The following is a 10296-nucleotide window of genomic DNA, read 5'->3' on the forward strand; positions in this document are numbered from 1 at the left end:
TGCATCTCCTAGTAGAACGCCGTGCGTTGCAATGGGCTATATTGACGACTTCTTTTTTTACGTCAAAGCACTCTTCTTTTCTCTCGTTCTTCCTTCCCCCAATTAAAAATGTTTCTCAGAGTGATATGTGAATGGATAAATTTACAACGATACTAAAATATGAAGGACTAAAACCATATTTATGGAAGAACATTTCTACAACACATTCGACATGAAACTTATGGTGTTTGATAGATTGGATAAAACACGATGCTGACTTAGCACCAAATCTCATTGATAGTTCAGAACATGGTTGTCATACCATTGTACCTGAAAGATTTGTCTCCCCCTTCCTCGCTCCCTCTCTAGTAGCTATCTCATGAGTCGGTCGTCATTGTTGCTGTTGATGGCGATGACAATAATGAGGAGGAACACCACAAGAGCTAGATGTTCTTGACCTCTTCCCTATGGTAACTGCCGCCTCTGCATTGGGTGTCGTTCATCAACACCACTGCTGCGCCAGCTGCTACTTGTATAGAAAATAAGAAGATAGAAACTTTGTGTGTTGGGTCGCCAACTGCTCATTTGCTTGTATGATTGTGGAGACTGCGCTAAACAAGCAGGCCGGTAATTGTACTCCAGCTTGAATGGAGATGCACCAAGTTCACTTGATCCACCAATCAACTTTGGACTATGGATCCCAAGTCCGAGAACAAAAACTCGCTGAAAGTCTGCATGTGTATCCAACAATCATGACATGTACTCCATATGTAAAGAAATATAAGAGCGTTTAGATCACTTCTTTAGTGATCTAAACACTCTTATGTTTCTTTTAGGAGGGATTATGGACCAAAAGAAGAAAATAAACATTGCATGCTACAGAAATGGATAATAAAATCTATCTGCATGAGATGCCACATGAATGTCACAAACATAAGCATAGTTTCGATGCACACTATCTCATGTTGCATGTTAAATACAGGTTTGTGCACGTTGACTTTTGCTGGTAGATGGAGATACTAAGATGAAAAAATGGTCACACAAAAATTGCTTTTCAAATGTTAATATTACCAAGACTAATCCATGAATAAAATGTATGCAACTATGCACAGTAAAGATACTTAAAATAGTTACTGGACTAAACTTACTGATATAGAGCTATCAAAACCGGAGCCAAGGCTCAAATCTTGAATAACGATCAAAGCAGACTTCAGCCTTGTGGTTGCCGCATAGGCTCACCACACTGACAACACCAACTCTCTTCCGTCTTCTCAGTTTCTTGACAAAAAATGATACTGCTATTTGCACATTAGGAAGTAAATTATGCTTCAAGCATTACTCAAACCAAATCGACAATATGTAGGCTTAAAATATCAGCAGGCATCCACACAGATTTCTACAGCTGAAATATAGTGTTGTGATTTGTGTACCCACAATGCAGAATAACCTATTGTTCTATTTGGTGGTTAAATAAATAAACATTATTGTTTTTGGCTAGTGCCTGTAGAGCTACTAAATGATAGTCAGCGTCACTGTATATTTCTAAGAAAGAAAATTATAAGACTTCATTGGTTGTAAATAACGCTAATTGTATTGGTTGCCACCAATGTCGACTTGAAAAGAAAATTATGGAGCTTCAGTTCATATGCATCTAGTCATAAAAAAAAATAAGAACACATGCTTCAACTCCTGTTAGTTCAGTCACAAAAAAATCATCACCAAAAATCAGAAGACAAAGTATCATTGTTATATTTGTTGACTTGATTGATTACTATAGGTTAACACACCCAACTGGAATTAACCTGCAATAGGATAAAAGAAATTAAGATTTGAGACGTGTGTTATAGGGTTCATAGAAGAGAGAAGAGGGAGGTACCATATCAAATCATTGGTCGCACAGTTTGACATTCAACTTTCCATTTTCCAATGAGACCTCAAGGATTCATATACATAAACGTTGATTGATATATCAGGTCCAACTCCCTGTAACACATAAAAGTTACTGGGAAGTCAACTAAAAAACAATTCTCAGCAGAAACATACGGCTTACCAATAAGGTGGACCAAAGGCCTTTATACAATCCTCTACTATTCTCTTCTCTACAAATTGTAGACAACGTGTGAAAGATGCCCTTGTAATACCTAGTGGTTTTCTGCAGAATTTTATAGACATGAAAGTTTAGCTTACTAAAACCTGTTCCTTTGGTCTGTAAAGCTACATTGCATGAAAGCGTTAGGTAAATATGCTCTAAGTTCTAACTGGAAGTTATATTGATTGATTGGTTGGCTTAGTGTTATTCACAAATCACGAAAGGAAGAAAAGCATCACCTGTGTTGTCAGGTGATTTCGAAGAACATCCAATGGGTAAGTTACAGATGCAGGTGTCACTCACGCTAGACCACCACCAAGTAAACATATAGACACTAACATAATTTGGGCCGTCCATTCCGTGAAGCTGCAACTATATTTCGAAATTTATAAACCTATAACAAAAAAACATAGTCGTGAGAAATCTTGCAAGTTAACATACTAAAATTCAGTGCTGAACTTTTTGTATCGCTCATATCAATAGAAGCTGATGACGGAATAAGAAAATCGATGTATAATTTTCACAAGATTGCCTTTCGAATATGCCCAAAACACTTCTTGTTGAACAACCCACGAAGCCATGTGCCATATACTACCCTTCCTTAGAGCTGCAACATCTGAATGCATACCTGCCACCTGTCGGATCAGTATGCCACAAGCTCATACAACAAACTTTATCATCAGCATATGGGTTATGTGACAAAAAATTTACTGTATTCAAGAACATTTTCGCGAGATTGCAATTTTGTAGCTATGAACAGCATATGGTACATACAATGAATCCACAACCAAGTTGAAGTTTGGACCATGATTGGACAATACAGCGCAGAGTGTTGTAAATTAACAACAATAATAATAGGCCATGACTGTCAACCAGAGATATATTGTTTGGGGCAATCAATTCAAAGCGAGGGAAGAATATATATCACATTCAGGGAACTTAGTTGATATTATCAGCATCCAATTCCTTTGAAGAATCTATATATGTGCAGTGTGAAAGCAGAAGGAGCACAGCAGCACCATGAAATAGAAGAGAAATATTCCTTCACGCTCACAATCCGTGCACACGAGAACGCCGGAGATAAAAGAGGGGGCGGAAAGCCTATTACCTGCAAGAGGATGGAGAGTGGCGAGGATCGAGATGCAGATCTTGCCGACCACGCCGGTGAGGTGTGCGACGGTGATCCAGCCAAGGAGCCGCTACGCTTGGCAGGGGAAGGCCCCGACGACGCCATGGAAGAGGAGACGGTGGCCGCCGCCAGTCGACGGCAACGGGGACCTGGCGGATATCACCTCCATCATCCCAGACACGCCTTCATGGTGGGCATCCTCACGGCCCCTTGAAACCACAGCAGCTTCTCCTTGCATCCCCATCGCTAGATCATAGCAAACTGCACACACGCCCGAATCAGATCAAGATGCGAAAATAACCAAACCAGAAGAAGTGGAGGAGGGATTCGTACCTAGTCGAGGCCATGGACCAGAGGGTGATCTGCGGCGCCAATGCCAGATCGGTCATCATGGCCGCGGGCGAGGGAGGCGGCGGCGACCTCGTTCCCCGGCGGCGGCGGCGGCGGATCCTATCGGGGCTGGGGGGTCTCCTCTCGGCGGCGGCGGCGGTGATGGGTCCTCTCGGGGCCGGGGCGTCTCCTCTCGGCGGCGGCTCCTCTCGGGGCTGGAGGCTGAGACGAAACAGATCGAGATTGAGATTTGTTTTACGTGCGGGGTGAGATACGAAAGAAAAACCAGACGAGATCGAGATCGCACATTTTGCCGTTTTTTTCGCTGGTTAATTTTCGCCGGTTTGTGCTCCTTGGTTTATTTCCGAGTAGTTAATAACGACGGGAGTTTGGGCATGTGCGGGACTCGATCGCAGGGTTTTTCTTAGTTTTTTGTGGCTGAGGGGGAGGTGGAAGGAAGTACCAAAGAAGTACCAAAAAAAACCGGGTGAGGTGGGATGAAAATAAAACCCGGAACGCGACCTACCAACTGAGACATTAAGAGTAGAGATTCCCTAAAAAATTGCATCTAAGATCTTCTGGCGGCAGATAAGGTGGGCATCGATGACCTCAAGACTGTGAATTGATCGAGATCTACTAGAGTAACTTGTTTGACCAAGCAAGGGCAATTGTTGTAGTCATATTTACCTTTTGTAGTTTCCCTTATTGTTATCTTGATGTTTCAGTCTAATGATGTGGTATGTCTTTTTGTACAATTTTCTCCTTCGGTCCTGTTTGTTTCGGATTCTGGGACCGGATTCAGCTTCGCCAGTGAAGCTGAATCTGGAATCTGAAACAAACATCTATTTGAAATCAGCTTTGCCAGTGAAGCTGAATCTGGATTTAGGCCATTTTTTGTGTAATTTTCTGAAGCACCTCAAAGTGTACTTCGGTGGTGAAGCTGATTCACAGAATCAGCTTTGCCAGTGAAGCGAATCCATATGTGATTAAAATCTAAGTGAAGCTGAAACAAACAGGGCCGAAGCCATAGTGCTTGCAACTCCCTCATGGGTCGTGGCCTAGTAGTGATGCTGGGTCGCATGCCTGCTGGTTCGCCCATGCTCGTGGGTTTTTCTTTCCTTGCTTTTCACTATTGCATTGCTATGTAAAAAAACAAAACCAACTAGATTTTGTTTTAAGTTTGAAAAAATTGGTGGAAACAAAAGATGTTTGTGGTTTTTAAAATATGTTAATTAATTTTTAAAACTGTTCAAATTTAAATATCTATGAATTTTAAAAAGGTCAAGAATTTTAAATATTGTATGAATGTTGTAAAAGTACACGCATTTGTAAAGATGGTTCATGGGTTTGAAAAAATCATGTATTTATAAATGCTGAAAATGTTTAAAAATCACTGATTTAAAATATTGTTTAAAAATCCTATATAATTAAATAGTTGATGTCCACAAACTCAATTATCTTGACATGCAACTATGCCAACTCATCATGTCACCATGCATGCCCCCAGTAAATTTAATTCTCTTAACATGCAACTATGCCAACTCACGATGCCATTTTGCATGAGAAAAGACCCACCTTAACATGCATTTTCCATGTTACTTATATTAAATATGTTTTACAGCTATACAATAACCAAATATATTAAGGTATATGGCTCGAGTTTCAATTCTTAATTTGCTAGTCAGAATACTAAAGTTTCGTACCGCCAAATCTCATAGAAACTATTGCATTCAATTCCTGCTGCAACGCAAGGGTATCATCTCGCCCATTTTTTAAAAAAAACATGATTTAAAAAATATGTACAAATTAAAATAGTATTTTGAAATTATAAAAAATTAGAAACTATTCATAAACTTTAAAAGTATTCACATATTTTTATAAAAATATTTTTTTAAAGGACCATGCACAAATAAGTAAAAAGCAATATGAAAAGCACAGAAGAAAAAACAGAGAAAAAACCGAACAGAAAACTGAAGGAACCTTCACAGAAAAACCAACATGGGCCGGGCCATTTAGGGAACTACCAATTGGCCCCGCTACCCCTAAAAAAACCAATTGGCCCCGCTGGAAAAAAAAGACTACCATTTGGCGGGATTCTCAAAAGGAAAAATACTACCATGTGGCGTCTTCCACAAAAAATACTACCATGTGGCTCAATCAGAAAAAAAAAGACTACCATTTGGCACCCCTGAAAAAAAATTGGCACCCCTGAAAAAAAATGACTGCCATTTGGCGGGATTCTCAAAAAGGAGAAAGACTATGTGGCGTATTAAAAAAAAAAGACTACCGCATAATCTAGAAAAAAGACTACTATCTGGCCGTTTTTTATTAGAAAAAGGCACTAGTGTTTGACACTTCAGGAATTTCCACCATTTTTAGGCTCTGGCTCACATTTTAGTGTTTCATAAACTGTGCTTCTCGAGACGCCCCACATTCCAAGCCTCTGGCTCATTCCCGTGTCGTCTCCCTCTCTCATTTTAGGCTCGGCCTCGTGGTTTCCCGTGGAAATCGACCGGTCGATGAAATTTTGTCAGATGGTTTTACAACAACGAAGTGAGGGTACATCCGATGTTTTGATTTCTTGTGATAGAATCAACCCATCAGGATTCAAGTATAGGTTGTTACATTTTTTTGGATTTATTTCAGACATTTCGGCGATGTACGTTCAGTGACCCGTGCTTGTCAATTACGGAGACGTCTATGGTGACTTTGTTAGTCTCAAGAAATTATATCTGCTCAACAGCTCGACAGTGCTCATATGTGCGTTTATACGGTTGAGTGTATATGTGTGTATGTGAACATGTGTGTTTGTACTATGTGAAAAAAAGATGGTTGAATAACAAGGAACGCGTGCAACTTAATATTGGCTAGGTTGATCTATATAAAATCGGGTACCTAAATGAGAGGAGTTGATTAACATCTTATGGTGCATCTTTGTCATTAATACGCGTACAATATTTTCATAAAAGGAAGTAGATTATATAAGAGAGTACAATTTGGTGCAAACAATAAATGTAGTTTGAACTTCATACACAAACTAATCAGAAGACATCTATTACAAACACAACACAAAAGGGTCTGTCCTAAATAAATCATCAAGCCGCGTCTCAAGAAGCACAGTCACCCCAAAGAGTAACAACTCTATTTGAAATGTCCTTACAATGCATCAACTACTCTCGGATGCCTAAGCGGAGACGGCGAGTGGACACTCGACCCTGAGAAAGCTATCATCATGAATCACCATAAGTTGCCTACATAGCGCCCATGAAGATTAACTTGATCAGTGGCGAGCACCGGAGAACCACATCACATAACCTCCAAGCCGAGTCTCCACATGTGATGCTTCCACCCGAGCAGCGCCGCCAAGACGCCGCCATCGTCGACCCGACATGAACCTAGGCTTTCGCCCGGAGACACAATCCAAGCAAGAGGGGGAGATGACGACACACCTCAACGACGCCTTCAAAGAGGGGAACGACACCTTTGGCCGCCATCACCGACGGACGACGAACAACATTTTCATCTGTAATGTCACACACCTCCCATACCTACCATCAGCTTGGGGCCACACTTCTATGTTGGGTCACACCACCGCCGCCACAACACCTCGCCATCGAGCTGATAACGTCGAGGAACACCGACATCCCGCACGATCGAGCACACGCTGCCATCTTCGACCTCCTACACATCCAACGAGCTGCAAAATTAGAACCTCTCCAACTTCACGACGGCCAAAAGCCGCCGGCTGGTGAGTGTTATTTTTACGCTCATCAAACCTGAGTTTAAACCAAGTTATTTCAATTAAACAGAAATATCCACGCCGATATTGCTATTAATGACTAATGAATGCAAAGAATTCCAAATATCCTGTATTTATTTCATTTTCACTAGAAACGGGCTATTTAGAGCATCTCCAGCCGTTGGCCCCCCAGGAGGCTTGAAAATTGCCGCCTGGGGGCGAGCCGGCGCAAATATCGGCGCTGGGGATGATGGGTTCCCAGCCACCGCCCCCAGGTCGCCCCCAGGCGCCGATATCGACCCATTTGTTTCGCAAAGCGCCGCTTTTTCGACCCAGTTACGGCGACAAATCGGCCCGATATCGATGCAAATCGGCACATATTCGCTGTGATTCGGCGCAAATTCAACACAAGTAATTTTTTTATCACATAGTTCATTACCGAAAATCAGTAGAAATCAAATAGTTCAACAACAAATAATTCAATAAAAATTATATACTTCAAAAAATTATATAATTGAATAAAAAAGTTATCCACGTCGAGCCAGGCATTGCCCTTGAGCCTTCATAGGTGCTCCACCAGATCGTGTTGCAGTTGTTGATGCACCTGTGGGTCTCAGATCTCCTGACACATATTAAGGAAGCCAGTCTAGGTTGTCGGTAGCTCGTGATCAACTTGTGCAAGAGGACCCTGCTTGTAATATGATTCAATGTTAAACACTAGCTCTTCCTGCTCGCTCTCAATGATCATGTTGTGCAAGATGACACAACAAGTCATGATCTCCCACATATGATCTTTCTATCCGGTCTGAGCAGGGTACCGGACAACAGCAAATCGAGATTGGAGCACACCAAATGCCCGCTCAACATCCTTCCCGCAAGCCTCCTGAACCTTCGCAAAATGGGAGTTCTTGTCTCCTGACACAGGGTTTGAGATAGCCTTCACAAATGTAGACCATCCCGGATAGATGCCATCAGCTAGGTAGTACCCCTTGTTGTAGTGCCGCCCATTGACCTCGAAGTTCACTGGAGGAGAATGACCTTCAACAAGCTTGGCAAAGACAGGGGAGCACTGCAGTGCGTTGATTTCATTGTGAGTTCCTGCCATCCCAAAGAAGTAGTGCCAAATCCAGAGGTCCTGTGTGGCAACTGCCTCAAGTACCAGACTACAACCGCATTTGGCGCCTTTGTACATCCCCTGCCAAGCAAATGGACAGTTCTTCCATTTCCAATGCATGCAATTGATGCTTCCAAGCATCCCAGGAAATCCTCTTGCTGCATTTTGTGCTAGGATCCGAGCAGTATCTTCAACATTTGGTGATCGCAAGTATTGCGGTCCAAACATTGCCACCACTGCCCTGCAAAACTTGTAGAAATACTCAATGGTCATGGACTCGGCCATGCGCCCATAGTCGTCGAGTGAATCACTGGGAGCTCCGTATGCAAGCATCCTCATAGCTGTCGTGCACTTCTGGATTGAGGTGAATCCAAATGTGCTGGTGCAATCCTTCTTGCACTTGAAGTAGCTGTCAAACTCCCAGACGGAATTCACAATCCTAAGGAAAAGCTTTCGGATCATCCGATAACGGCGCCGAAATATTTTTTCTCCATGCAATGGAGCGTCGGTGAAGTAGTCGAAGTAGAGCATGCAATAGCCTTCCAGATGATGTCGGTTCTTTGCTTTCAGCCGAGCCATCTCGCCGCGGCTTTTCATTCGCGAGCAGGCCGGCGAGGACGGCGAGGACCATGAGATGCTCCTCCTCCTAGACGTCGGCATCGGCTTCCTCCTCCAGCAACGCCGCGAGCACCTCCTTGTCGTTCGAGTTCACCGCTGAGCCGGGCAGACAAATTGTAGAACACCTGGGGTGTCATGTGCGCACAACCACCGGTATACTGCCATGCGCGGCCGGAGCACCGAAAAACTCACCCGAAAGGTGGTGAAGAGGTTGCCGCAGCGAAACCTTCTCTCCTTTCCGACGGGGAATGGCCTATCTAGCGGTGCTTGGCGGTAGGTGGTGCCGGGATCGGCAGGGTGGTGGCCAAGCACGCGAGGGTGGGGGGCGAATCTGGATGATTTCCTTGACTTTTTGCCCGAAAGTGTGGCCCAGGCATGTTTTTCCCTTCCGCCGGAACCCCCGAGCGCCCCCAACACGCTGGGTTCTGTTGGGGAACGTAGCAGAAATTCAAAATTTTCTACGCATCACCAAGATCAATCTATGGAGATTCTAGCAACAAGAGAGAGAGAGGGAGTGCATCTTCATACCCTTGAAGATCGCTAAGCGGAAGCGTTACAAGAACGCGGTTGATGGAGTAGTACTCATGGCGATTCCAATCGCGGAAGATTCAATCTAGCGCCGAACGAACGGCGCCTCCGCGTTCAATACACGTACAGCCCGGGGACGTCTCCTCCTTCTTGATCCAGCAAGGGGAGAGGAGAAGTTGAGGGAGAACTCTGACAGCACGACGGCGTGGTGGTGGTGGAGCTCGTGGTTCTCCAGCAGGGCTTCACCAAGCACTATGGAGGAGGAGGTGTAGGAGGAGGGAGGGCTGCGCCAGGGAAGAGGTGCGGCTGCCCCCCACCCCTCCACTATATATAGGGGCAAGGGGAGAGGGGGAGGCGCCCTAGGGTTTCCCCTAGGGGGCGGTGGCCAAGCAGATTGGATCTCCCTAGGGAAAATCCTAGGGAGACTTGCCCCCCAAGCCAAGCAGGTGGAGGATTGCCTCCCAAGCCAGGTGGAGGCACCCCACCTCCCCAAATAACGTGGGAAAGGATGTGGGGGGGTGCAGCACCCCTTAGTGGTCTGGTTTTCCCCTTCCCCTTTGGCCCATGAGGCCCTCCAACACTTGTCGGAGCTCCCGAAACACCTTTCGGTCATGTTGGCCATAACCTGGTACCCCCGGAACATTTCCGGACTCCAACACCCTTCGTCCAATATATCGATCTTCACGGCCGGACCATTCCGGAACTCCTCGTGATGTCCGGGATCACATCCGGGACTCCGAACTACCTTCGGTAACCACATACTATTTCCC

General features: G+C 44.3%; 1 long non-coding RNA gene across 1 annotated transcript; it reads right to left on the bottom strand.

Annotated features, from left to right (window-relative positions):
* Positions 1 to 1820: 1820 nt before the first annotated feature.
* On the bottom strand, positions 1821 to 3446 carry LOC123066136 (uncharacterized). Its single transcript, XR_006431230.1, has 4 exons — positions 3177 to 3446; positions 2308 to 2462; positions 2030 to 2131; positions 1821 to 1962 (listed from the first exon to the last, which is right to left on the bottom strand). It is a non-coding gene; the product is annotated as an uncharacterized lncRNA (long non-coding RNA).
* Between the last annotated feature and the right edge of the window lie 6850 nt (positions 3447 to 10296).

This window comes from Triticum aestivum, chromosome 3B (assembly GCF_018294505.1).
Source record: "Triticum aestivum cultivar Chinese Spring chromosome 3B, IWGSC CS RefSeq v2.1, whole genome shotgun sequence".
NCBI lineage: Eukaryota > Viridiplantae > Streptophyta > Magnoliopsida > Poales > Poaceae > Triticum > Triticum aestivum.